The sequence below is a fragment of the Panthera tigris genome, chromosome B2 (assembly GCF_018350195.1).
Source record: "Panthera tigris isolate Pti1 chromosome B2, P.tigris_Pti1_mat1.1, whole genome shotgun sequence".
NCBI lineage: Eukaryota > Metazoa > Chordata > Mammalia > Carnivora > Felidae > Panthera > Panthera tigris.
The window spans coordinates 80,290,524-80,317,966 of NC_056664.1; the positions used below are offsets into that span (position 1 = coordinate 80,290,524).

Sequence of the window (27,443 nt, forward strand, 5' to 3'; positions counted from 1 at the left end):
GACTTGGAAGACAGATTCACAAAGGTCAGAATTCACTGGCCTCTTTGTTACAGGAACCTGGCCACCAACAGCATCAAAGAGAGAGGTCCCAGCACACATCACATGTCCAAAGAACCTGTCTAATTATGCTGTGGGCTTGTGTGGGCTTAGTTCACTATGGTGATGCAGAACGAGAACCCACCAGTTCTGTCAACATTTAATTAAAGCTCCACATGAAGGCTGGCATGGGGCAGTTCGTCAATTAAGAGTGCAAAAACTTGTAATAATCAAGAAAATCCTAGGCGCTATTCCTTAAATCTTCAAGAAATAGGGATGAACAAGATCCCAAAACCAACAATCACAATGTGTGTGAAGTGCCACTGAAGAAAACAAGGTGAAATTGAATAGCCTCTTTCCTTCAGGTGAAACCTATTTTATGGTCAGTAACTATGGCCACATTTCAATGGGCTTATCATGGTTCAAAACTAGTCCTCTCAGATTTGAAATTATATTACAGTCATGTCAAAACATATCTCTTCTCCTGCTGTGGGGCCATTATGATCTTAAACCAGAAGTCCAGCCTTTCCACTCCAAAGCCTTAATTTGCCTCCTACCTGTTCAGATGCTCCTTCATCTTTTCTGACATGACTGGGAGCTGTTAAGTCAGGCCACTGACACCTCCACCCTCAAGTCAAGGTACTGTCATGTCCACGTGAATCCTGCAGTGGGTGAGCGTGGCCTTAGGGCTGGCGCTGACTTCCAGAGGCACCAGAGCATTATTCATCTGGTGCTCAAATTTTCTGGACAGAAAAGTTCAGATTCCCAATGTATACCCTGGACCATGAAGACTGCTTCTCAGAGAATGGGCCACGAACGCTGTTCCACCATGAGCTCCTCTGAAATTCAGAGGTGGGCTGCACACCTAGGAGACCAACTGAAATGTGCTTCTATTAAGGAGAAAGGAGGCGAGGCCTTGGTACTGACATAAAAACGTCAATGTTGCTTCCATGGTGGAAATGACTGTATCCAGAGATCATTCTACGTGTAACAGGGAGCATTTCTCAAATAGCATGTATGTTTTATCTGTATTTACATGCACAAACAAACAATATACATGCAAATATTTTAACAACAAATAAGCATAAGCATATTCAGTTCATTCTTTTACATTTGTCTTACTTCCTACTTCATATCCAATCGACTATCCACTACATTATATTGAAGTTTGCACTCCCATACCTCTAAGAAGGGAATTATATTCCTGTTTTCTTCCTAAAAATTCACTGAATCTGCCAGTGTGATGCACATGAAAGAGAACAGAGGTCCAATTTCATCATTTCTATACACCCCACATTTAGCAGAATTTGACTTACATGTAACACAGGTGCTACACTGGCCTTATGCCAACAATGTTCCATTTAGCCTCACCAACTCTATAAAGCCTTTTTTTTTTTTTTTTAAATAAGGACTAAGGACATTTTCTCCTTAAAGATGTAGAAGGTGAGAACAGATGTGCTATAATGTCCAGGGCACTTACTGCTCACAGTCCAGGGTCCAGCTTCTTAGAATAAGAACTACCAAGGGGCACCTGAGTGGCTCAGTCAGTTGAGCATCCAACTTTGGCTCAGGTCATGATCTCATGGTTTGTGAGTTTGAGCCCCACATTGGTCCTGCTGCTGGCAGCCTGTCAGCACAGAGCCTGCTTCAGATCCTCTGTCCCCCTCTCTCTGCCCTTCCCTCAATTGTGCTCTCCCAAAAAATAAATAAAAAATATTTTGAAAAAAGAACAAAAACTGCCAAATACAGGACATAGGCACAGTCTAGCTTACTGGGTCTCAAACTCCTATCTCAGGATATGCTTAAAAATTACTGCAGACTTTAAGGAACTTCTGTTTATGTCAGTTATTTCTATCAATGTTCACCTTATTAAAAATGAAAACTGCGATATTTGGAACATGAAAACACAAGCATACATCTCAACAGCCACCACAGGGATGAATGTCATTGTATGCCATGTAGCCTCTTGAGAAACTGTACTGAATGTATACTCAAGAGACTGGAAAGGCCAAAAAAAAAAAAAAAGTCTTAATATTATTATGAAAGTAGTTTTGACCTTGCAGGTGGCTGTGAATGGGCTCCCCAGGCGTTCCCAAACCATAGTTTGAGAACCACTGGTCTAAACTTGTATACATCAGCAAAGTCTTTTGAAGAAGAGCTGGATGAAGAAATGACGCATAATGAGTAAGATGATGTAATGCCATTTAAAAGTTTTGAGTCACTGAATCAAAGGACAATATCTTTTTCTAGAGCATTTCTCTTTTTACTATTGCCCCCAAACCATTAGCACATTAAAAAGCTCCTTTCTGGTAATACGTCAAATAGAATCATTCCCAAGTTCAAACCTCTGTTTTTCCCAAGGGCTCTCTCTTTTTTTCTTTTCATCTGTCACTAAATACTTTCATCCATTCATACCTCAAATGCAAAACAACTAAAGTGGTATTTCCTTTAAAATCCTTGCTTTTTTTCCTGACTTATAATCATATATACAACTACTTATGGTGGGAAAGTTGAAAATACAGAAAAATATTTTTAAAAATAAAAACAAATACATACCATGTACCCACCCTCTGAGAAAACCATTGCCAACTTTCTGGGCAATATCCTTTCAGCCTTTTTATCATGAATATTTAAAAATATAATGAAGTTTGGGGCACCTGGGGCGGTTCAGTCAACTGAGCATTTGACTTCGGCTCAGGTCATGATCTCACAGTCCATGAGTTCAAGCCCCACGTCGGGCTCTGTGCTGAGAGCTCAGAGCCTGGAACCTGCTTTGGATTCTGTGTTTCCTCTATGCCCCTCCCCCATACTCACTCTCTCTCTCTCTCTCTCTCTCTCTCAAACATAAATAAACATCAAATTTTTTTAATATAGTGAAGTTCATATCTTAAATATAACTTAATGTCTTTTTATATATTATTTTTAGTATGAAAGAAAGTACATTGCAAAAGAAATTTAGAACATACAAGCAAAAAGAAGATAATGCTCTTAATATTATGATGTATCTGCAACTTTCTTTTCTGTGGGCAGACATGTATGTTTTTTAAAAATGAAATAATGAGGGGTGCCTGGGTGGCTCAGTTGGTTAAGCATCTGACTCTCGGTTTTGGCTCAGGTCATGATCTCACGGTTTGTGAGTTCAAGCTCTGCATCAAGCTCTGCGCTGACAGGGCAGAGCCTGCTTGGGATTCTCTCTCTGTCCCTCTCTCTCTCTCTGCCCCTCCCCTGCTCTCTTTCTCTATCTCTCTCTCAAAAGTAAATAAATAAACATAAATAAATAATGAGATAATAATAAAACTATACATATTGTTATATAACCTGCCTTCTCCACAGTTTATTTAAAACATGCTTTTATGTCATTAAATATTCCTTCATCCCTCCCTGGTATTTTTATTGTATGGCTGTACCACAGTTGTTACTTTTATAGTTACTATTATCATAATATATGATGAATATCTTAGCTCAAATTTTGCACACATCCATGGCAATGGTCTTTGGGTAACTGTTATAGAAATGGAATTTCTAAGCCGAAAGGTGTGTATATTTTTGAGGCTTTGATACACATTGTCTAAATTCCCTTGAGAAATATGTTCTTTCACTGTGTCTGGAGAGCCCGAGAGTCTCATTCCTACTTTCACTGAGTACATTTTACAAATCCTCATCAATGTGTAGGTAGAAAATGCTACTTCATTGCTTTAGTTTGCATCTCTTTGATAACTGTTGAGGTTGAGCATTTCCTTATGTTATTTTTTGATTATATTTTTTCATTTATTGGTTTTTATCTTTCTGTTCTTTGCCCCTTTTCTAGCAGAGTACTCATCTTTATCTTAACTAATTTGTAAGAACTCTTACTAAATTAGCTAATTTAACTCTCTGCCGTACATGTTGTAAAGATTGCTCTGGCATGTCTTTTGTCTTTAGGGTAATTCAGAATGCCTCGTGGTGGAAAGAAATTTTGAAGCTATAGTCAAATACATTCTCTTCCTTTATAATTTCTACCACTAGAAATTAATAAGGCTTTCTTTATTCCAGGGAGGAATAACTTAATTTTTATTTGCATTTTCTTCCCTGTCCCTAGTTTCAGACGTGTGCAATATTTCTTCAAAGTCTTCCACAAAGGGGACTTGGCCATTGCCTGCAGCAAAACAAGGGTGGAGATGCACTCAATATAGATGGGCCATTTGGTGATACCACCAAGAGTGTCCTAGAGAGGGGAAGAGAAAATCTTCTATGTTTATTAGTCACCAATTCCTTATATCACATCCAGTAGCTCTGTCAACTTGCTCAAGTGAAAGAAGTTTAAAATGGAAAAAGTTTTAATGTTAGGTGTGTGTTGAAACGTTAAAACCTCCGAAGTAAGATGACTCTCCTTACTTTGGGCAGAACAGAAGCTCTGGATGGCAAAGACCTTTGTTTTGGTCACTGATGTCTCACAAGCACAGTGCGTGGTACACAATACACACTTGGTAAGGGTGTGTTGGGGGAGCTGATGTTTAATCAAGAGTCATGTGTATGCCAGGTGGAGAGCCAGGAGTGATGAGTTCTGAATTTCACTGCTTCGTATTAAGGAGGTGCCAAGAAAGAAAAACTTTAAACGAAGGCAGAAACTCAATTTCAGTTTTACTCTTTAGTTGACTGTAGAGATATTGATCTGAGTGTAAAGGTGAAACTGCCTCAAACTTGGCACAGTAAAATATTCAGAGAAAAAAATCTGTTGGGTAGATATTAAGCAAAACAATAGCATCCACCCACCAAGAGAGATAAGAGATACTACTCAACTTCATTTGATGCTATGGCATTTGTCCAAGCAATAGCAATCAGATCTGGCTTTATTTGAACATAAGAAGGAAGAAACAGTTCTCAAGAAGATTCATTTTCACTGTGTGTGTGTGTGTGGGGGGCATTCTGTATAATAACGGAAAAATCGATTAATTTTCAATCAGATGGAGTGTCCTCATAAATTCAAGGCAGACAACAGCATGTGATACGCCTTCATGAAAATGACGACCATGAGGGAAAGAGTTTAAAATTGTAATTCCAAGGTTGCTGCTAGGAAGAGATATCTTTCAAGAGCAGAACACTGTTTCCTGTTAGTGTGGTTTTGGGAACTAACATAGTGGTATGTACTGAATGTACATCATTCTGCCCAGTTTGCCTCTACAAAATCCCATCTTGTCTAACTTGCCTCCCATTTGGCTATGATTTTTTAAGTAACACACTAAAATTCTTTCTTTACAGCATGATGATATGTAAATAACATAGTCCTTTTTACTAGCAAAAATTTGTATTATAAAAGCTATATTTATACATATTAACTAGAGAATGCCTGAGAAAGTAGAGAGGATAGAAACCTCTGACAAAATTTAAAGTTAAATCCTTATTACAAAGTTTTGGGTCAATATAAAGATTGGAAAGTCAGCTCTTACAAAAAGATCTATGGAGAATATGGAACTTGGAAAGATGGGTCTTCAAGATTGGATGAGAGCTAGGGATAGTGAGTGGCCTGGGAAAACTTGTGCACCCATAATTCCTCTAACATGTTAGGCTAGAACATGAAGCCCAAAATGTACAACCATTAAAGCCTTAAAAAGGTGAATAAATGTGGGGGTATCCACTATCTACTCTGTATTAATCTTATTAGGATGCACCAGTGTGCTAGCTGTCTGAGGGCTGGAAGTGTACCCCTTCCTGGCGTGTCCCCAGACTCTGCTACACATAGACGTTCAAGAATATGAGTAATGATGGCCCTACCTGGTGGACAGCAGTTCACTATCAGGTTAGCCTGATTATATTAGGCAGACAAAGGATTAATTCATTTGACCAATGGCCATGGGGGCAATTCCTATTGTTTTCTAGAGAGATCATCTCTAAATAACCCCAAAGAGAGATAGATGTCAATGCCTCACTGTGATCAGAACTGCCCTGTCACTTCACAGCAATTACACTGGAGCCTAGAATATTCTGTCATGCTGCATCCTGACACCTCCCCAGTTAAAGTGTCCCGTAAGCTAGCAGGGGTTTGGGAAGGAAAAAGAGTTATTAGAGTGTATGTCCAAGTAAGTGGAAAGTGCACAATTAAAATGTCTCCAACTTTCTAGGAACAAACCTACCTAGAAAATCAATCACACCCACAAAAATATTTCCAGCATTCTAACTTACATATCCTAATTGATGAGATGATTGTCTGGTTTTACTTACACTGAGAAGATCTATTTCCTCCCCAGAGGGTAATCTATTCTTTGTCTTATGCCAAGAAACCCATAAGAAAAATGCTGACCTATGAAGGTTACACATCATGCTTAATCACTACTTTAAATTAAAATAACATAAAATAAAGCATTCATTGGGCCACTTAGACGGAACATAACTTCCCAAAAGCAACAGACACACCTACTGAGACACTTGAAATGTCTGAGGAGTCTGGTTCCCAGCTGTGTATCAAGAGCCAAACCATGACATCAGGCCTTGAGCTGCTCTGGAGAAACTCAGGGCAGGGCCATCATAGCAAGCTGTGCCTGCCAATCAGAGATTTCCCAAGAGTTGTCTTAGCATTTCAGTATACCAAACTCTAACTAATAGAAGCCAAGGTTTGCAAAGACCACAGTGATGAATCCCCTCTCTTCCCCACTCTCCAGTCGTGACCTTGGGGTGGAATACCTGCTACTTTCCAGTGTTCCAAGAGCTCTCTTCTCAAAAACTGCTTAAAGGTAAGTATTTAAGCCAATGGGGGTGGGGGTGGGGGGTGGGGGGTGGTGGGTGGAAGGTTTCCTTCTCTTAGGCTTAACTCAGCCAAATGAAAATCCCTGAAAAACAATTGCTTATTATTTTCTGGTCTCTTCTAGTAGGGTTATGCAGCCACCCTGAGAAGACTAAACAAATGGCCATGAGAAAAATTACCGCTGCAAAGGGTTCTTAGTAAAAGAATCTCAACAAACAAAATGGGCTTTCTCCATAATACCTTTTGAAGGCCACTGTCTAAAAGCGCTGTCCAACTCCATCACAACCCATAGCTAATGTGATAAATTAACCTCTTCTTGTAGACCTCTGGAAATGTCTCTCCCTTGTTTTGGATCCTTCAGTGGCTCTCAGAATTGGACACTTAACCTCCTTCTCTGGACTCATATCTACCATCTTCCACCACTGCAGTGGTTCTCAACCAGGGGTATTTGTGTCCCCCAAGGGATGGACACTGGCCAATGCCAATGTGTGGGTTTTTTTGGTTGTCACAACTCAAGTGGGAGAAAGGGGATGCTACTGAATATCCTTCAATGTGGAAGACAGCCTCTCACTATAAAGAATTACCCAGTCCAAATGTTAACAGTGTTGAGGTTAACAGTGTTGAGGAGAAATCCTGCTGTACCAAGCTCTTTGTTCTCTAAACACACCAGACTTTCTCATATGCTTCTGTGCCTAAACATAGCCTGTTTCCTTTACCTGGAATGCCCTGCCCTACTTCTGTGTCTAAGAAATGACCATTTATCAGTCAAGATCTGACTCAAAATGTCACCTCCTCTATGCTGTCCCTTCCATATCTCCCAAGGTTGATGTTTCTTCTGTGCTTCCAGAGTTTCTGGTACATATTTAATTAAAACCACTAGCCACACTCCCCCCAAGCCTGTCACCTGCTGCAGGCAAAACCCAAGCCCCATTCATTGTTCATCCCTCAGTGCCCATCTGGTAATCACTTGCTACTTGCCGAGTCAAACAAGGAATAAATGGAAATGTTGTAGATACACCTAAGACTCTCTTGCAGAAATGTCTAAGGGACAACAGTGTCCCCAACATCAAAAACAACAACAGTAAATATTTGTCAAATGCTTATAATGTAGATAGGTACTATATTAAGTTAATATGGTGCACATATTAATTCATTTCATCCTTCTGACAACCCTACAAGGTAGGTACTATTATCATCAGCATTTTACAGATGGGCAGATGGGGAAATTGAGGCACAGAGAAATTAAGCCCCTTGTCCAAGACCATCAAAGCTAGTATCTGGAAGGGCTGATATTTAAACCCAGGTAGTCTGGCTCCAGAGCCTCAATCTTCCAACATTCATGCCAAGGCAGTTATATTAGCAACCAATATTTCAGTCAACCAGAAGCCTCTGACAAACACAGTGACATATCCGTAAGACTATACAACCACAGCATGGCTGCCACCTCCTGTGACCCTGCCTATAAACACCACTTGCTGGGGTCACACAAGTCTCCAACCTCTGGAATATCTGTGGCAGGAGAAGCAACCTCCTCACACCATGGGAAGACATTACATACCCAGAAAAATCAGGGTACCGTAAAGAAGACACAAGGCTGATTCCCAAAAATATCTCTTACCTTGTTCATGTTGCAGGGACTGGAGCAAGGGCTCAGACATGTCACAGTGCGAGGCAGCTCTGGAAGATTCTCCTCGTTGCTGTAGACCTCACTTCCCGAAGCAGACAGCTGCACTGCAAACACAAAGAGGAAATCCATCAGCTGGCTCTCAGGAAGACACAGAGCAGTTCTGTGTCCAGGGGAACTTTCTGCCATGATGGCAATGCTCCATGCCTGTACTGTCCACTATGGTAACCACTAGCCACATGTGGCTAGTGAGCATTTAAAGTGTGGCTAGTGCAGCCAAGGGCTGAATTTTAAATCTTATGGGAGTTTAATTAAATTTAAATGTAAATAGCTACATGTGGTTAGTGACTACCATATTGGACAGCACAGGTCAGAGAATCAAATTCTAGATTCTAGAGAATCAAATCAAAAGTCTTAAGGTCACAGATATTGGACATGCCAGTGGCCAAGGAAAAGCTGGGTATTATATGCTCAGAGTAACTGCAGATACACAGAAACAAGAACATTCATTCAACTACTATTTTCTCAGTACTTACTAGGTGCAGGGTACTGAGGATATAGTGATCAATAAGCCAGAGAGGTCAGTTATTTAAGAGTTTCTAGCTCAGGCATGTGCTTCCTTGGGAGGAGAAAGGATCTAGCATGTAAGCAGCACTTACTTTGTGCCAGACGTCAATGCCTTCCCTGCTGCCTACAAGGAATAAAGGAACAGACAAGCATTTGCTGAAGACTGGTTGTACCACGGTCAGGGCTTAATAGATAGGACCTTCCACAGAGCCCCTACCATAAGGGAATCCAGGAGGTCAGTTTCCCATGGGCCAAATGAACCAGATGATTTAACATCCCCTCAAATGGAATAAGGGTCCCTGTTTTTATCCATGCTATTGGTTATTTAGGGAGGTTTTTTGATTCACTTGAATTACATTTTAGAGTAAAACAGTTATTGTACTGCTCCAGGGTTCTTACTTTATCAAATATTAAGGAAAAATAAGAAAGAACATATCTTCAACCCCTTAATTAGACCTGTAGCCTTTTCTTTGAAAGATGTTTATGGGTGAATTTGATAGGAGAACTAACATTGTAAGGTTCCTTGTAATCACCTTATTTCTGTGTTGCTTTTTCCTGGTTGCATCTGGGAAGTGTTTATGTATCTGAACCTTTCCATAAAGACTAGAATTACAGGTTTAAAGGCAACTGCAGGGCTTTAAAATACATTTTATTTTTATTTTTTAATTTTTTAGGTTTATTTCTTTATTTTGAGAGACAGACAGAGAGAGAGAGAGAGAGAGAGAGAGAGAGAGAGAGAGCAAGCAGAGGAGGGGCAGAGAGAGAGGGAGAGAGACAGAATCCCAAGCAGACTCTGCACTGTCAGCACAGAGCCAGATGCAGGGCTCGAACTCACAAACCATGAGATCATGACCTGAAGTGAAATCAAAAGAAGGAGGCTCAAACCACTGAGGCACCCAGGTGACCCCAATTTTTAATAATAATACAGTAACAATATAGAAAGTGTTCAATAGGAAAAGAAACAGAAGTCATAACACTAATCATAATCACCTTCAGTTCTTAGCACTCAGCCTTTGTCTATTGGAGAATGACATGAGGCCCTGGTGTGTCTGCTGAATCGAGGACACAGAGAAGTCCAAGGCTATATTTCCTAAGTGAACATCTTTCACCATTAAGAAAATGGCTTTGTAATCTGTATTTTCAAAAGATAAACTCCTACTCCACACACATTACTATTCTGTGAACATGATATTATTAAATTCCTTTACAAATCAGAAGATAGGGAGAGGAAATTACAAATCACTCCTTGACTGTTTGAGACATAGGGATTCCAAAGAAAATACCACATTCAGTCATAGCAATAACATATTTTAACAATGATGTACAACATGGAGAGACCCTGGAATTCTGACTTTATAGCCTAAAGACATCCAAACACCCCTGTATGTACCTGACGCCTGGGTAATTGATGCCTCAAAGTCAAGAAAATTCAGTATCTAATTCTAACCAATCTTATAATGAAAGAAAATTATGCATATAACTTTTACTCTTTGAGTTTCCAGAAGCAGATACTAATAAATTTATTTTTTTTTAATGTTTACTTATTTTTGAGAGAGAGAGACAGAGTGCAAGTGGGGAAGGACCACAGAGAGAAGGAGACACAGAATCTGAAACAGGCTCCAGGCTCTGAGCTGTCAGCATGGAGCAGACGCAGGGCTCAAACCCATGAACCGTGAGATCAAGACCTGAGCTGAAGTCAGATGCTTAACCGATTAAGCCACCCAGGTGTCCCTTCTGTTTTATTAAAAAAATTTTTTTTTAATGTTTATTTATTTTAAGAGAGAGAAAGAGAGATGGAGAGAGTGCTCACATGAACATGAGTCAGGGAGAGGCAGAGAGAGAGGGAGAAAGAGAACCCCAAGCAGTCTCTGCACTGTCAGTGCAGAGCCCAACATGGGGCTTGATCTCTCGAACCATGAGATCACGACCTGAGCCGAAATCAAGAGTCTTGGATGCTTAGCCAACTGAGCCACTCAGGCACCCCACATTTCTGTTTTAAAGTAGAGCTCTACACATGCTGTTTCCTTTTTAATAAATGTAATTCAGTACCTTTAAAAACTATATAGCCTAGCACGTAACTGGGAAACTTTTCCAAACGCCTTACACAGATGTCTGATGTCACAATTCCATTCAAATGTACACATTGGTATCAACACAGGAAAGGTGGGCACAAGAAGATAATAGCAAACAGACAAGAATTCTTGAACACAATTTCCCCAAGGAAATTCCACCCAGCTCCAATCATGCCACAATCCCCTCTCCCTCAGAGCTTGGGTATAGTCTGCACTAAAGCAATTACGGATTCTCCCCTGTGACCCCACCACCCCAAGTGTTCTTATGTCATTTTCATGTATATTGGTTCTACAACAAAGTCAAAATAAAAACTCTTTGAGGGAAATATTAGTCACATAGAAAGTTTTTAATAAATATTATGAATAGACTTTTCTCCTTGCTCTCACTCACAGAGCCTAGGATGATGTGGACTCTTAATGGAGAATCTTAAACACAATGTTGATAATCACTGCAGACTGCCTTTGAGTTTTTTTTTTTTTTAAGGAAAATCTTTTAATGTCCAGGATTGCAAATATTTTAGGAAAACATTGCTAAGAATATCTTACAGCTATATAGTGCTCAAAACTGTACAATGCGCTTTTATATTAATACTCTCAGTTAGTACTGATATTGATCTGAGTGGTAGTTTTTTAAATGATGAAACCAGATTCAGAGAAGAAAAAGAATTCTTCTTAGTCATGCTGTTACAGGCAGTAGACTCTGGCTAGAAGTGACTTCATTTCAAGATACTACAGAATTAAAACACATACAAAGCCCACAAATAAAATAAACCTCTCCTAATAACACACACACACACACACACACACACACACACACACACACACCCCACCACCACCACCACCACCACCAGAAAACACCTCAGCAAACAGATAACAGTTTTAGAAATTGGGTCAGTTCACTTCTGGCCAGCAACCAAAAAGACCGGCCTTGTTCTATCAAGTACTTTAAATCTTCTTTGAAACAGAGAGAACCTGGTTGTTCTGCAGCCAATTCCATTTAGAAGCTTAGAGAAATCCACAGCTTAAAAAAGGAGAGTGAATCTTAAATATAAAGCATTAGGGGAAAAGATACCCGTGTTACCATGATGGAATTAAGGGAGTTTTCTTCTTTATTCTATTTTTCAATGTTTCTTTTTAATCATCCTCGAAGTTGGATTCCCGTGATACTAAACAAAAGGCAAGTACAGATACCTTCGAAGGATGCCTGGAGAACGTCGATCCCAGAAGCTAACGTGGGACTTCCACTCTGTTGATCCTAACAAAGTTGGCTGAATGGGCAACAAAGCCTGTGGTCAACCTTAGGCTTCGGAAAGGTTAATGAAATGTAATTCATCTTTCCAGGTGGGTAGGAGTGTGAGTAAGCAGAAAAGTAGAGACAGGGTAAGAAGAAGAGATCAAAGAGAGAATGAGCAGAAAAGGTGAAGGCTACAAAGAGAGAAGAAAACGAAAGGACAGGTAAGCAAACAAAGACACCTAGAGACAGGATCAGTGATGCAGCCTCTCACCAAGCGCCCCTCACCATCCAGGCCCTCACTAACAGAAGGGACGGAGAGGTTCAGGCTCCTGGTGACAGCACCACATCCTCTGGCTTCTCTGGGTGTCAGCAAGTGGGGCTGGAGTCAAGTAAAGACCGGGCTTACCTGTTTCTCCACTATTTATTTACCACCAGCCTCCACCTACCACAGAGAAAAGTCTATTTTCCCTGGATCACTGATAATGTGGTATAGAGGTATGGTGGGAACAGCATAAGCCAATTTTATTCTAGTCTCCTTACTCTAATGAGAGTACTCTTTAGAGTACTTACTCTTACTCTTGACACTCTTAAACATGTCGAAGGCTATTTGTGTGTGCGTGTGCGTGTGTGTGTGTGTGTGTGTGTGTGTGGTGCTATTTCTTAGCCTTAGGAAATACAACTAATACTTATTGCCAATACAGAATGGAGTATGATGAGCTGGGCTTTTCTCCCCACTCCAACTCCTCCACCCCCTTCCCAGACATTCATTCTAGAAGGCTTCTGTAATACAGCTCAAAGCTGCGTTGCTCAGGCACTCCTATGGGAAACAGGCCCATAGGAGCAAGCAGATCACTCATAAGGGTAATGGTCTTGCTGGTTTTTAGATATAATGCACCCTGATGTCAGTCTGTGGAATGGCTTCTTATTCCTCCCCTCCCACCACCAAATCCAGCAGCCTAGGCAGAGGGCTCAAGCATGAGGACCCGAGAACTTGTGAGGAAGGATTAAGCAAAGTCACAGAAAGACAAACAGGGTTTGGAGAGAAAGGGGGAAAAGGCAAGATGACAAGTGTAGAGGAAATTCTCTAAAACTAGGACTTAGGAGCTTGGGAAATCAGACAAACAGATGAGAGATATATCCCTAATTCCCTTCCACCCCTGTTTTTACGAGTTGGAGTAATTTACATGTCTCTGAAGTGAAATCTTACAACCTTCAATTGGATGGAATCCTTGTACGAGACTAGATAAATTTTAAGGCCATTTTATTACAGACAGTCCAATCCTTCTCTTCCACAATAAGGGGCATGGTGCTGGGATTAATGGATCCAAAGGTAAAGCAACAAACGGACCCCTCTCCCCTTCCCCAAATATACACACTCCTTGTAAGTGGCTGGCTCCTTCCTTTCTTTCTGAAGAAGAGGCAGGGGGATCAGAGCAGAGCTCCCTGAGGAGCTCCTTGCAGGACTCTCTCCATCCTCAAAGTCACATCAAACATGTCTCTGGTTCTTCAGGACCTTGCTATCCTTGCTACCCTCACATTTAGGTAGCAAACACACCATAACATGGTTTTGCCCCAAGAGACTGAACAATGTTTGCTAATCTGCCTTGCCCCCCATGCCCTGCCTTCACAACATGCCATGGAAAACAAACAACCCAAGGATGAGGGTGTCTTCCCATCAAGCATCATTAGAGACCTTCTTCCCCAAGGATAGGTCATACAGTTTGAAAATTAACGTTCTGAAATTTCAACTAGCATATGACCAATGGTTCAGAGAGAAATTGTGATAAGGAAGAAGAAATGAGAGCATTACAAATTGTAAAGACAGTCACTGCTGGTAGCACAAAAATATTGCTCTGAGAGCCAGACAAGGTACAGTAAGAACACCAAGTGATAGCGTGTCCATTGCTTTCAGAGGATTACCTCTGGCACACCTTCTGAGGGTTTCCCCCACTTCACCAAATCATACATAAGGATATCTAATGTTTAGATTAAGGGCTATCACTCTGTTAAGGGTCAATTTCAGTCCCCCAGTAGTTCAGGAATATCTGTTTTTAAAAATGTTTATTTATTTTGAGAGAGAGAGCACGCATGCAAGTCCAAGTGGGGGAGGGGCAGAAAGAGAGGTTCAGAAACCAAAGGAGAGAGAATCCCAAGCAGTCTCTGTGCTGTCAGCATGGAGCCTGATGTGGGGCTCAATCCCATGAACCATGAGCTCAAGACCTGAGCTGAAAGCAAGAGTCAACAGCTGAACCCACTGAGCCACCCAGGCACCCCTAAGGTTATCTTAATTAAAGGCACAATATAGAAGAATTCCCAAGGCCTATTCTTCTTGCCTCGGTGACTACCTAAACCATGAGACACAGATTCAGATGCTTACAGGAGTCAAGAAAGAATAAGATGAAGGAATGGTCAGGCCAGAGAAGACAATGAGGAGTGGGGAGGCCTGGAGAGTCTGCCGCTCAGCTGTGGCTCCAGAAAAGTAGGAGCGAGGCACATGTTCCCACAGCTTCTGATGTTCAAGAAAGCCAGAAAATGGAGAGACTACGTAAAATCATGTGTTTGTTTAATGTTGGCAATTTATGTTAGTATTTTGGAAATCCCATAGGGGTTGGATTTGGTCATCCAGGTATATCTTCCATCGTACACTTTTTGTGTAAGTCAGGGGATTGTTTCTTTTAAATTCCAGGGCTGGAGGCTCCCAGTCTGTCTCCTGACCCCTCTAGGGCTGTACGATGTGGCTTCACTGGGCGTAGCGAGCCCTGCAGAAGAGTGGGAAAGGGGTGGCTTGGGAGCCAAGTCACTCCATCTGAGTATCTAGTCTGACTCTTCACATGTAATTTCAGCAAGCTACTAACCCTGCCTGAGTTTTTATTCCTTCATTCATAAAACTGGGGAAAATTCTTTATACCTCCTAAGATTGTTCTGAAGATTAAAAGGAGTAACTTGAATAAAGTATCTAATGCATGGTGTTAAAAAGAGAGAAGCCCTTTCCCATCCCTGTTTCCTGCCACTGTTTAGCACCACCTCGTTCTGCTTGTAATCGAACACAGGTGCTTACTCTCAACCACCCTCCTGGATTCTAAGTATTTCAAGGGAAGATAACTTATCTGTTTTATGCCCAAACAGCCAGCGCCTATCTCACCACCCTACACATAGCAGGCTTTCAGTAAATGCAAATTTTAATTATAATGTTGTTATATGAAGTTGTTATGGACTGAATGTTCATGTCTCCCCCTCCAAATTCATACATTGCCTAATCCCTACTGTTGTGGTACTCAGAGGCAGGGCTTTGGGGAGGTAATTAGGTTTAGATGAGGTCAAGGAGCCCTCATGATGGGATTAGTGCCCTTGTCAGAAGAGACACCAGAGAATTTGCATGTATACTTTCTCTCTCTCTCTCTCTCTCTCTCTCTCTCTCTCTCTCTCTCTCACCCCTTCTCCCTGCTATGTGAAATCATATCAGGAAGTCAAATGTCTGCAAGAGATCTTTCACTAAGACCAAATGGACTGGCATCTTGCTCTTGACCTTCCCAGTTTCCAGCACTGTGAGAAATAAACTGTTGCTTAAGCCACTCAATCCATGGTATTTTGTTATAGCAGCACAAACTAAGACAAATGTTTAGGAAGATCTTCCTTAAATCTGGCACCAAATGAGCCTATTTCCACTTATCCTCTCCTGATGCTTTAATGTCAATATGTATAATCTACGCATTTGGCCAGAATATTTTGAGACTAAAAGAAAGAAACCAGGTCCAAATCAAGAAAAAAATACTTAATGTTATTAAGTATTAAAAAGAAGAATTTTCTCTCGAGATGTATGACATCACGTTTAGGTCAGGAGGGCACTTTTTGGTACCCTCAACATGCCTCAGCAGAAAAAACTGAACATAAGAGATTTCATCACCCTACTAATAAACAAAGGATCGTGCTTTAATTCTGGCATCCTCAGTTCATGTTTGCCAATAGTGCATGTCACTGCATGGGTTGTACTTGGTGGCTGTCCAGAGTTCTACGCAATCCCCCATCCATTTGTCCACCATGGACTGAGAAGGCCTAATTGTATTCATCTAAGATGGTTTACCAACCCTGCCTGACGACCCGTGTTTCTTTGATTTTACTCTGAAAGAATCCCAGAGACCTTCAAACAATCCTAGCTTCCTTCTCCCTTGAGGGGTTTGCTTAACAATTCAGGCAAACACATTTCCTGTGATTTGCTGAGAAGCTAAAATAATTTAACACAAAGCCTAGTTAAGGGATTTCTTCAGGATGACCCACTGAAAAGGAACAAGGGAAATTGCTAGAAAGGTATCTCTTTACAGAAGCTCAAGGGGACCAGCTATCTCGCCAATAAAAGGTTTCCAACGAAGGAATTTAAATATTCTCAAGGATAACTTGAGGATAAGTGTAATGAGGGGCGACTGACTTCCTGGGGGCTAGTGTTTACAACTGAAACTCATCTGCTTAGTAAGCCAGATTGGGTGTAATGCCTTGTTCCTCTGGGAAGAAATTTTCATTAATCCTCAGAAGAAAGCTGAATTTGGCAGGATGGGCCCTTGTTGAAAGCAGTCTCAGGGATTCGCTGTTAATCTCTGCTTTCTTGAGGCTCTAATTCTGTACTTCCCAATGCCAGCCTCTCCTTAGTACGGCTTGTTCTTTGTGAGGGTGTCCCACGTCCTGGCTTGTTAACCTTTCCAGAGGGATCTAAGGTTTGCTTCTACCACAGCCCTACAGCTTTCAATGCTTTCAAACCAGTTTAGTGTCTTTGTCAAAACAACTGAAGTTGCCATACTATGCAGGTGGTGGAACTATAGACCCCACAGCTATTCAAACAGTGTAACCCTGGATTTCCATCTCCCATCCCTGTGCCCCAAACACACACACTCAAAGCCTGACATGGGCTCTGGGGGGAATTCTTCTTGCCCCCTTTGGCAAACAGTTCCCATATGAGCATAAACATCACAGCCCCTAGAATCTAGAGCCTATGGCCAGGTCAGGATCACTCACAGGCCTGTGGCATCAATGTCTTCTGGCACATGGGAATTTCCCTTGTAAGTTCTTGCTATTTTCTACTTTATCCAACATACCTAGAGATTGTTCTGGGTGGGTGGGGTGGGCATAGAGGGCTAGAAGTGGGTCAGGCTGCACTAGCTCAGTATATACTATTCTGCCAGAAGTATCCAATTTGGGGTTCCCTAAACTCAGTTTTGCTGTATTTAGGGTCCCTCCATGGCCATTTGGCTATAATTCAGGCTGGAGCCAGAAATGTGTTCTTTGTAGCATTATGCTGTATTGTTGTGACTCACACCCAAACTCTTCTATAACAGAGTGACACCGGGTAAGGAAGAGCATAAAGGTGGCCCAAGTGATGAGAGAGGGACAAGTGGCCAGCATCAGCAGTGCAGGCGTTTTCCCAAGGAGGCAATCACCTCCCGTACGAGGCCATACTTTCCGCACACAGCCAGGTCTGTCCTCGGTGAGGAGGAAAGGAATCTGCCTCCCATGTGCTTTTCCATGATTTAGAATTGGACGACTGCACGCTGACGTTTCAGTAGCCTCAGAGAGGCAGGATGGCAAGGAAAGAAACAAGGGCACCACGACCTCCTCACATCATAACCGAGGTCTGTGGAGTCACTGCGTTCTTCCACAGCAGCCAAGAGAACAGCCACAGAAAACAGCTCCAGCAGCCGACCTGGAGGCCTCGTCCCTGGGGTATCCTCTGATCTCATTACAGCAGTCGACACTAGTCCTCACAAAACAAACAGAGGAAATTTATGCCTGCCTTAGCCTGTGGAAAGCTCCGCATTCCTTGTTTAACGAGAGTTCCAGCTTCTGAGACCACAGCCATCGGGGATGGGGAGGATGTCTGCTTTGCTCCAGAGAAAGAACTGTTGTGGCTGCCTTTCCCTCTTTCTGGGGCTGGATATGAAGGCAGAGAGCCTGCAGAGAGCCACTGAACTTGTGGCCTAGGCTCTCTACTCCAGTCCCTGCAGAGAAGTTCCCTTTCTTCTTATGTCAACATCCCCAGGCTCAGTCGGTGGGGCCACTTCCTCTTGAACAGCTCTGGGAAAGTCGCTGCATTGCAGCCTTGAAGGGTTCCACCTGCTAAGGCCAGAATTCTGAGAGAGAGACTGCTCTGTGCGACAAAACTCCAGGTCTTCTGGGGGGAAAATTTTCCCCTCAAAACACCCTTGCTTGAGGTTTGGAAAATTTCACCTAATTTGGGGTTCCCACTTTTAGGATAAATGCCAGGAGGGAAAAATGTTACTTTATACCCTTGAATTCAATCTTAGAAGTAAATGAGTGGCCAGCTCAGCAGGTGAAGAGTGAATTCTGAACCAAAATAAGAATACGGCATTCATTCTGAGCCAGGGTGACTCTGCCCCCTCCCCAGGGGACACTTCAATGCATGGAGACTTTTTTTTTTTTTTTTTTTGTCATTACTCGGGGGAGGCTGCTACTGGCATCTAGTGGGTAGAGGCCAGGGATTCTGCTGAACATACTACCATACACAAAACAGCCTCCATAATAAGGAATTATTTAGTCCAAAACGTCAACAGTGCTGAGACTGAGAAACCCTAATGTAGAGGGAACATTCAAGGACGTGGGTAGGTTGAAACGATAAATCTTTTTTTTTTCCCCCTTACAGAAATGGTTTTTAGTTTTTAATGAACTTGTAAACAAAAAGGCTCCCATTTCAAAATAAAAACAGAATCCCAGATCATATAGATGTTTACAGTGATTACATTTATCTAAGCAACATACATACACGTTCAGTTATAAGATGTTAACTAAATTTCTGTGACGAATATCCTTTTTTAAAATATCAAGGATATTACAGGGTTAATGCAGAGCCCTAAGGAAAATCTCAACACCTCTGTGTTTTTAAGTCTTCACTTTAGATGCTGTCATTTATAGCACAGTGAAGAAATCAGGGTCATCCAAAATACTGACAACTGTTAATCACATAACACTAATGTTGATATCCTATAGTTAAAATGTGCATAATTAACAACAACAAAAATTCACCAGTTCTCTCTTGAGTAAAATAAATGAAAACTGCCTTTAACCCATGCAGAGTTACATCATGAGAGCTGCCTGGGAGACACTGGAGCAGCTTCACTATCAGATTATACTAGGTAAAGGTGTGATCTGAGTGCTTACTATCATTAAATCAATGGTAAGTACTAATAGAAGGAATTTATGAGCTAAAACCATATATATCATGTGAGTATATCTAGGGCTAGAAAAAATGGCAGTATGTTTCAACTTTTAAAATGTCAACAAGAAGGGGAGGTGTTCCTGGATGGCTCAGATAGTTAAGTGTCCGACTTCGGCTCAGGTCATGATCTCATGGTTCGTGAGTTCAAGCCCCACGTCCGGCTCTGTGCTGACAGCTCAGAGCCTGGAGCCTGCTTCAGATTCTGTGTGTGTCTCTATCTCTGCCCCTCCCCCACTTGTGCACACGCTCTCGCTCTCTCTCTCTCCCCCCCTCTCAAAAATAAATAAAAACACTAAAAAATAAAAAAATAAAATAAAATATCAATAAGGTATGAGGAACAGTAGTGATGCTGACCTATATTCTAGGGAGGCTAAGGAAAACAGGTGCATAGTAGGGCTCTAAATAAATGCAGATGTGCAGAAACATGTCACAATGAAAGTAATCATGGTGCATATTTTGAAATTCTCCCATTTCTAAGTTTCTGAACCTGTTTCAAAATATTGCTTTTGATCTACATAGCACCATCTCATTACATCTAGTATAAGAACATACATTTAGATAACCCAGTCATTATTCTCTCATGAACTCTTTTTTTCCATCAAGAGAAGGAAAAATCCACACCCAAGCACAGCTAATGCATGTAAGCAAATTAGAAGAAGAAGAAGAAGAAGAAGAAGAAGAAGAAGAAGAAGAAGAAGAAGAATTATTTCATGAATGAGCAGAAGACAAATTTTTAATGGAATGTTTTAGAGGCTTGTGGTATAAAAAGTAAACAAAACTGATTCACTAACTGTTAATACTGTTTACCATGATGCAAGAGTTGGGCTTTTTTTAATGTTCCAGAAGCCAGAGGAGAAGGAATACTGTGGTAGGGAAAAATGATACCTTCCGTGGCATTTCAAAAGCATTGCTCAATTCCTCTTGAGCAAGGAGGCCATAGTAATGACTTTATTTTACCTACCACAATTATGGTACACCTCGAAGTGATTCTCCACATTATACCCCTTTCCTCCCTCCACTCAAGTGCTGCTAAATAATCTCTGGAAACCATTAACCAAGAGTCCTGTTCCAATTTTCCTCCCCCTCCCTCCCCTTCTGCCTCAGTCATGCTGGAGTCAGGACAAAGCAAACTTGTATTACATCACAGAGCAAACTCATTTTCTCGAAACCATTCTGTTGGTAGTTTACTGCTACTGGAACCCAATGCTGTCAACAGTGTGGTCTTTGTTTGGTGGATGTTGCTTTAAAAAGAAAAATAAAAAGTTTCCCCACACCCCCTTCTTCTTTTAATACAGGCAAGTAGTTTGAGGAGCCTCCCCGGCCTGGCTCCACCCCGCTGTGTAAACTAGACATTACCTTATACACAAATGAATCTACAGCATTCCTCAGTCTAGCTGCCTTGCAGAATTCCTATGCTCCCAGCAGCCACGGCAGCACACACTCCCCCTGGCTTCCCTCCTCCTCTTCCCCCACCCTCTTTTTTTTTTTTTTTTTTTTTTTTTTTTTTTTTTTTTTTTAATTTCCACTGCCTCACTGTGTTTTTGTGTAAATGATCTCACATGACTCAACAAATCCATCTGCCTGAAGCAGGCCAAGTCTGGAGCCCTCCCAGGAGGGAGGAGAAGAATTGCTTTGTGGAAAGGACCTGGAGCTCTGCCCTTTCTCTGGCTCGAATTACCCGCCTGTCAGGCCTGACGGATTTGGCTAAAAATAAAAGGAAGCGGGCCGTGAAAAGCAGATGAATGGGCTCAGCAGTTCCTTAGATAACACAGGCCTGCTGTTGCCTACAGCTCCCCAAACAGAAACTTCAAATGCAGGCCCTGTGAGTGCGGTGATGTGGCTTCCAGGTGAAAGGGGGGGGGGGTGTCGAGTCCACTGGGGTTGGGGGTGGGGGCACATGGCCTGTGCTTTAGATTTCTGTGTCAGAACTTGTGTGTGTGTGTGTGTGTGTGTGTGTGTGTGTCTGTCTGTGTGTCTGTGTGTGTGAGACAGACAGACAGAGACAAGATAGACAAACAGACAGAAAGATTCTTGTATAAAAAGGTTCTCAGAAAAACAGTAGGGTTCAGTGGAGTGAAAGCTTGGCTTGTAAAAAAAAAAAAAATGTTTCCACTACAGAATTACTCTTCTCCCTACCTCCCCAACACCAGACATTTTAAGCCTCCCTATGATGTCACTTCTGCATTCAGAGCCAGCAAAGAGCTAAAAGTCCTTCTTGTAAGTGTATGCCCAGCGCCCGCAGTGGGTATTAAGCACTTAGGTTGGCAATGTAATGACACACTGTAACAATCTGTAATATGAAGCAGTCAGCAAAGCCCTGGCTCTGAAAGCTATTTCTCCCGACCATTAACCATATGTTTGGCTCCTCAGATAGCCAAGCGGGTGTTCCAGCTTACCATCTGGTTTCTATCCACACAAGCAACTGCAAAGCACAGACTATCTCCCTCTGGAGCTGCGTGTTTCTTTTTCTCTCTCTTTTCCGTTCTTCCCTTCTCTTTTCCTCCTCCCAGCTCCTTTGGTTCCCTCTGCTAAAGAATTCTTTGCCATTCATCATGTGCAAAGAAAACTTTACCTGGCATGGCAGGGGCAGAGCCATTAAGGAAGCACAGCTGTACTGTAAACATGCCAGAGGGCCGTTTACCGTCCGCTGGATCCGTAGAACAGTCTCTACCCCCTTCTTCATCTCCTATTGAGTGCTGACACTTGATCCAGTTTGTTAAAAATAGGTACATTCTTGACAGATCCAGGGTTATTGTGGCGCCCTTCACACTCACTTCATATTCTGGGAGTGGGGCTTTAAAGCACACGCGTGCGCACGCGCGCGCGCGCACACACACACACACACACACACACACACACGTTGGCCTCTGCATTCAATCTGCATGACATCAGTCTCACACAAATGACATACCGACTGCAAATAACCAAGTTAACTAGAGGATTCTATTCCTTTTTATGCCCTAAAGGATTCCATCCCAAGTGTATATTTTTCTTTTCTTTTTTTTCCCCTAAAAAGCCAGCCATTTCAACAAATTGATGAATTGCAAAACTTGTGCTTATTTACATCTGCATTTTATTTTTTTTTAATGTTTATTATATTTTTGAGAGAGAGAGAGAGACAGAGTGTGAGCAGGAGAGGGGCAAAAAGAGGGAAACACAGAATCTGAGCTGTCAGCACACAGCCGGGCACAGGACCCAAATTCACGAACTGCAAGATCATGCCCTGAGCTGAAGTTGGACGCTTAACCCACTGAGCCACCCAGGCGCCCCTCCATCTGCATTTTAATAGCATATACCAGTGACATGGGACATGCTATCAGAATTCATAGGATTTTCTTACAACGTCGCCAGAGTATTCACCTTAGATTTTCTTCCTTTCAAGATTTCAGGTACTTTATAACTTTTTAAAAATGTATGAAGAGACCTTTAATAAACAGAAATTAGGTCATTTTTTCCTCCTGTCCCCACAAGGATTATATGTGTATTACCAACCCATTTTACTGAATTAGGAAATGGAAGTTAATCTTTTCCCACGCCTTAAAAAAACTGCTAGTTTCTCACATACCAAGAACAAAAGGAACAATATCATTAAAAAGTGATTAAGCAGAATGTCAGATTTTATCAACACGGCAAGGCTATTGAGGTTCTGTCATGGGAGTACTGTTTACTCAGGCTAACAAGGATGCCAGGGAGGCCACTACCTGGGCAATCTCCTTACACCCACTGCCCTTGTCAGTTCTCTTAACATGATCTAAAATAGATTTTCTGTTAGCTATTTCTACCAATAAGGGACAGGAAAATTCTGTAGCATGTAGGTTTTAGAGAATGACAGAAATGGGAAATATTAATTTCAGGCAACATAGAAAATTGTCCACAGAAGTTAGGTTTAATTAAATTTTGCTTTTGACCCTAAAATCATACACTAAGAATAACATTACATTACCTTTACCACAATATCATTAATAAAAGGGAAGAAAAACAATCAACTAAAAACTTCAACATTTTTATACTTTTTTTTTTAGGGAGGGAGGGAGAGAGAGGAAGAGGGAGAAAGAATCCCAAGCAGGCTCCACGCCCAGCGCAGAGCCTGATGCGGGGCTCGATCTCACAACTGTGAGATCATGACCTGAGCTGAGATCAAGAGTCAGAGTCTTGACTGACAGAGCCACCCAGGTGCCCCCAACGTTTTTATAGTTTACCTGGCTCTTTAAGTTCTTGTGGAATCCACTTATTACAAGATATTTATGCTTTTCATGAATACTAGTGTCCAGGCCCTCCTCCGCCAGCCCAATTATAGCAGGATCCCTGGGAGTGGGTCTGAGCATGAATACTTCTGAAAGCTTCCCAGCTGTGTCTACTGTGCAGACAGTGCTTAGAAGTCTTACTCTATATGAACTCAGATGATACTAGAAACTACCTCATCAAAACCAAAAGGAAACCTTTGGGATGGAAATGTAAATGAAATTTAGGATTAGAACAGTGATTTTCAATCTTGTTTAGAAGTGGAATCTTCAGTTGAAAAAATCTTATATGAAATCCCTATAAACAAAATAGTAAAAGTGTCATTTATACTGTCATTAAAAAAATTTTTTTTAACGTTAATTTATTTTTGAGACAGAGAGAGACAGAGCATGAACGGGGGAGGGTCAGAGAGAGAGGGAGACACAGAATCCGAAACAGGCTCCAGGCTCTGAGCTGTCAGCACAGAGCCCGACGCGGGGCTCGAACTCACGGACTGCGAGACCATGACCTGAGCTGAAGTGGGACGCTTAACTGACTGAGCCACCCAGATGCCCCTATACTGTCATTTTATACTTAGTCTGTACAATATCCATAGATTTCATAAATTCAAATTTATAATTTTTGAATTATTATAAGTCAACCAGTGAGGACAAAGAGGCCATTTTGCTGAACATAAAAATCTGAAATTGGGGTTATGGCTGAGAGGTCCAGTGCTATCCACCTCAACATCCAATTTTTTTCCATGGCCAATGGTTCTGATGATCAAGGCTAGATAAATGTAAAAATAGCAGTACGTGCAGCAGTAGGATTAAATTAATTCATATATTTGAATAAATGTTGATTATATATCTAATACACACCAGGTACTGCCCTCAGGGGTCAGGACAGAAATGAGGTGCAGCATTCTCCCTTGAGAAGCCTGGTTAAGAAGATACCTCATGGGAGAACAGCAAGGTCAGTACAATAATGGAGGCACCAAGATTCTGCTATGAGGAGAAGTAGTTAACTCTGTCTGAGGAAATAGGACATCACTTCACCAGCGTGGGACTTTTAAATCAGGTCCTAAAAATCTGAGTAGGATTTTTAGAGCTATCAAAGAAAGGGAAAGACATTTCAGGAAGAAGGAACAGAATATGAAAAAACAAAAACAAAAACAAAAAACCCCCCACAAGTATAAATAGGCCTGGTGAGATCTGGGAGTTAAGAGAAATTCTGAGGAGGTCAGAAAGGGCTGGGATACAAGGCTGAAGAGGTATCGGAGGCTGGGTCATAAGAAACTTTAAATGTCATAATACAGTTAAGACCAGCACTGACCAACAGAAATGTAAGATGAACCACACACATAATTTCAAATATTCTAGTATCCACATTAAAAAAAATAAAAAGAAACAAGAGGGGTGCTTGGATGGCTCAGTCGGTGAAGCATCCGACTTTGACTTAGGTCATGATCTCACGGTTCATGAGTTCAAGCCCCACGTTGGGCTCTGTGCTGATATTGCAGAGCCTGGAGCCCACTTCACATTCTGTGTGTCTCTCTCTGCCCCTCCCCTACTTGCGCTCTCTCTCTTTCCCTCAAAAATAAATAAATAAATAAACATTTAAAAAATATTTTAAAAATAAATAAAAAGAAATAGGAGAAATTAATTTTGATGTTACATTATTTAGCCCAATTTATCTAAAATATAACCACTTCAACATAATCAATATAAAAATTATTAATGAGATATTTTACACTTTTTTCCTAAGTCTTTAAAATAGGGTATGGGCTTCATATCTATAACATCCCAATTTGGACTAGCTGCATTTTAAGAGCTCAGTACCCACATGTGGCTAGTGGATGCTGTATTGGACAGCACAGGTTTCCCCCTTATCCTGCAGGCAGTGAGGGCTGAAAAGACTTGCAGGGGATGCTGTGGAAGCAGTGTGGAGGAGACAGAAGATTATGTCTGGGAGAAGCTTGTGGGCTGCTTCCATAGTCCAAGCAAAGGATGAAGAGAAGGATGGCACTTGAGACCAGGCATGGGATGGCAGTAAGAAGGCATGGATGGGTCAGAGTCAAAAAACATTTCTAGAAAGAATTCAGAAAACTACAAATGACTGTACATGAGAGATGATGGAGAAGAAATCATGGAACCACTAAATAGATTTTTTGGTGCTAAAATCTGTGCTTAGTGTAAAAAGTTCCCGATTGTGTATTTAATACGAGGTTGTGTTGTTCCTTTCAAGCTTGCTTCCCTCTGCTGTGGAATGCAATGTCATTTAATAAACATGTTCTGAGGACCCACCATGTGCTAGGTAATGCCAGCAACTGGCATGAATGAGACACAATTCTTCCTTTCAAGGAGCTAAATATAGTGTGGGAGACAGACAACAAACTACAATGAAGTATTAAGTGTATTATTAGTAGGATGTGAAAGGAGGTCTACAAAATGTTCCATAGAGTATAACTTATAACTATTTCCTACAATATAGTAGTGGAACTTTAGAGTTATAGGGAGAGGGGCTTTCAGATAGTGGTAGGCTTATTAAATAACTTAAAAAAATGTTTTTATTAAAAAAAAACAGTTCACCCATTATACCCATCCCACCTCTTGCAACCACCAGTCTGTTCTCTGTACCTATGAGGAGTTTTCTTGTTTGTTTTTTAACATTCCACATATAAGAGAGACCATTTGGTATTTGTCTATCTCTGCCCGACTTATTTCACTTAGCAAAATGCCCTGAGGTCCATCCATATTGTTGTAAATGCCAAGATTTCATTCCTTTTTATGGCTGAATAATATTCCACTGAAAATATATTTTATACACACACACACGCGCTCCCATAAATATATATACATATATAATTTCTTTGTCCATTCATCTGTCAATACGTACTTAGGTTGCTTTCATATCTTGGCTATTATAAATAATGCTGCAATGAACATGGCGGTGCATATATCTTTTCAAATCTGTGTTTTTGTTTTCTTCAGATAAATACCCAAAGTGGAATTGCCAGATGATACAGTAGTTCTATTTTTAATTTTTTGAGGAACCTCCATTTGGTTTTCCATAATGGTTGCACCAATTTACATTCTTATCCACTGTATATATACAAGGGTTCCTTTTTTTCCACACCCCAGCCAACACTTGTTATTTTGTCTTTTTGATAACAGCCATTCTAACAGGTATTAGGTGACATTTCATTGTAGTTTTGATTTCCATTTCCCTATTAATTAATATGTTGAGCATCTTTTCATGTACCTGTTAGTTATCTTTATGTCTTCTTTGGAAAAATGTCTATTCAGATTTTCTGCTCATTTTTTAATAAGATTGTTTTTTTTTTTTTTTTTTTGCTATTGAAATGTAGGAGTTCTTTATATATCTTGAATATTAGCCCCTTATGAGATATAGGACTTGCAAATTATTTTCTCCCTTTCAGTAGGTTGCCTTTTCATTTTGTTGATGGTGTCTTTTGCTGTACCAAAGCTTTTTAGTTTAATGTAGTCCCACTTATTTATTTTTGCTTTTCTTGCCTTTGCTTTTGATGTCAGATGCAAAAAATCATCATCACAGGGCACCTGGGTGGCTCAGTTGGTTAAGCATCTGACTTTTGATCTCGGCTCAGGTCATGATCTTGTGGTTTGTGAGACTGAAGCCTGCATCAGGCTCCATACTGACAGTGCAGAACCTGCTTGGGATTCTCTCTCCCTCTCCCCCTCCTCCCCCCCCATGCTCTCGCCCCTGTCTCA

General features: G+C 41.2%; 1 protein-coding gene across 2 annotated transcripts in view; it reads right to left on the reverse strand.

Annotated features, from left to right (window-relative positions):
* BACH2 (BTB domain and CNC homolog 2) overlaps positions 1–27,443 on the reverse strand; it is a 349,101-nt gene that overhangs the window by 244,749 nt on the left and 76,909 nt on the right. For both annotated transcript variants that reach the window (XM_042986810.1, XM_042986811.1), the window contains exon 2: positions 8,373–8,485. The gene's annotated coding sequence lies outside the window, so the exon portion shown is untranslated. The remainder of the gene's footprint in view (positions 1–8,372; positions 8,486–27,443) is intronic.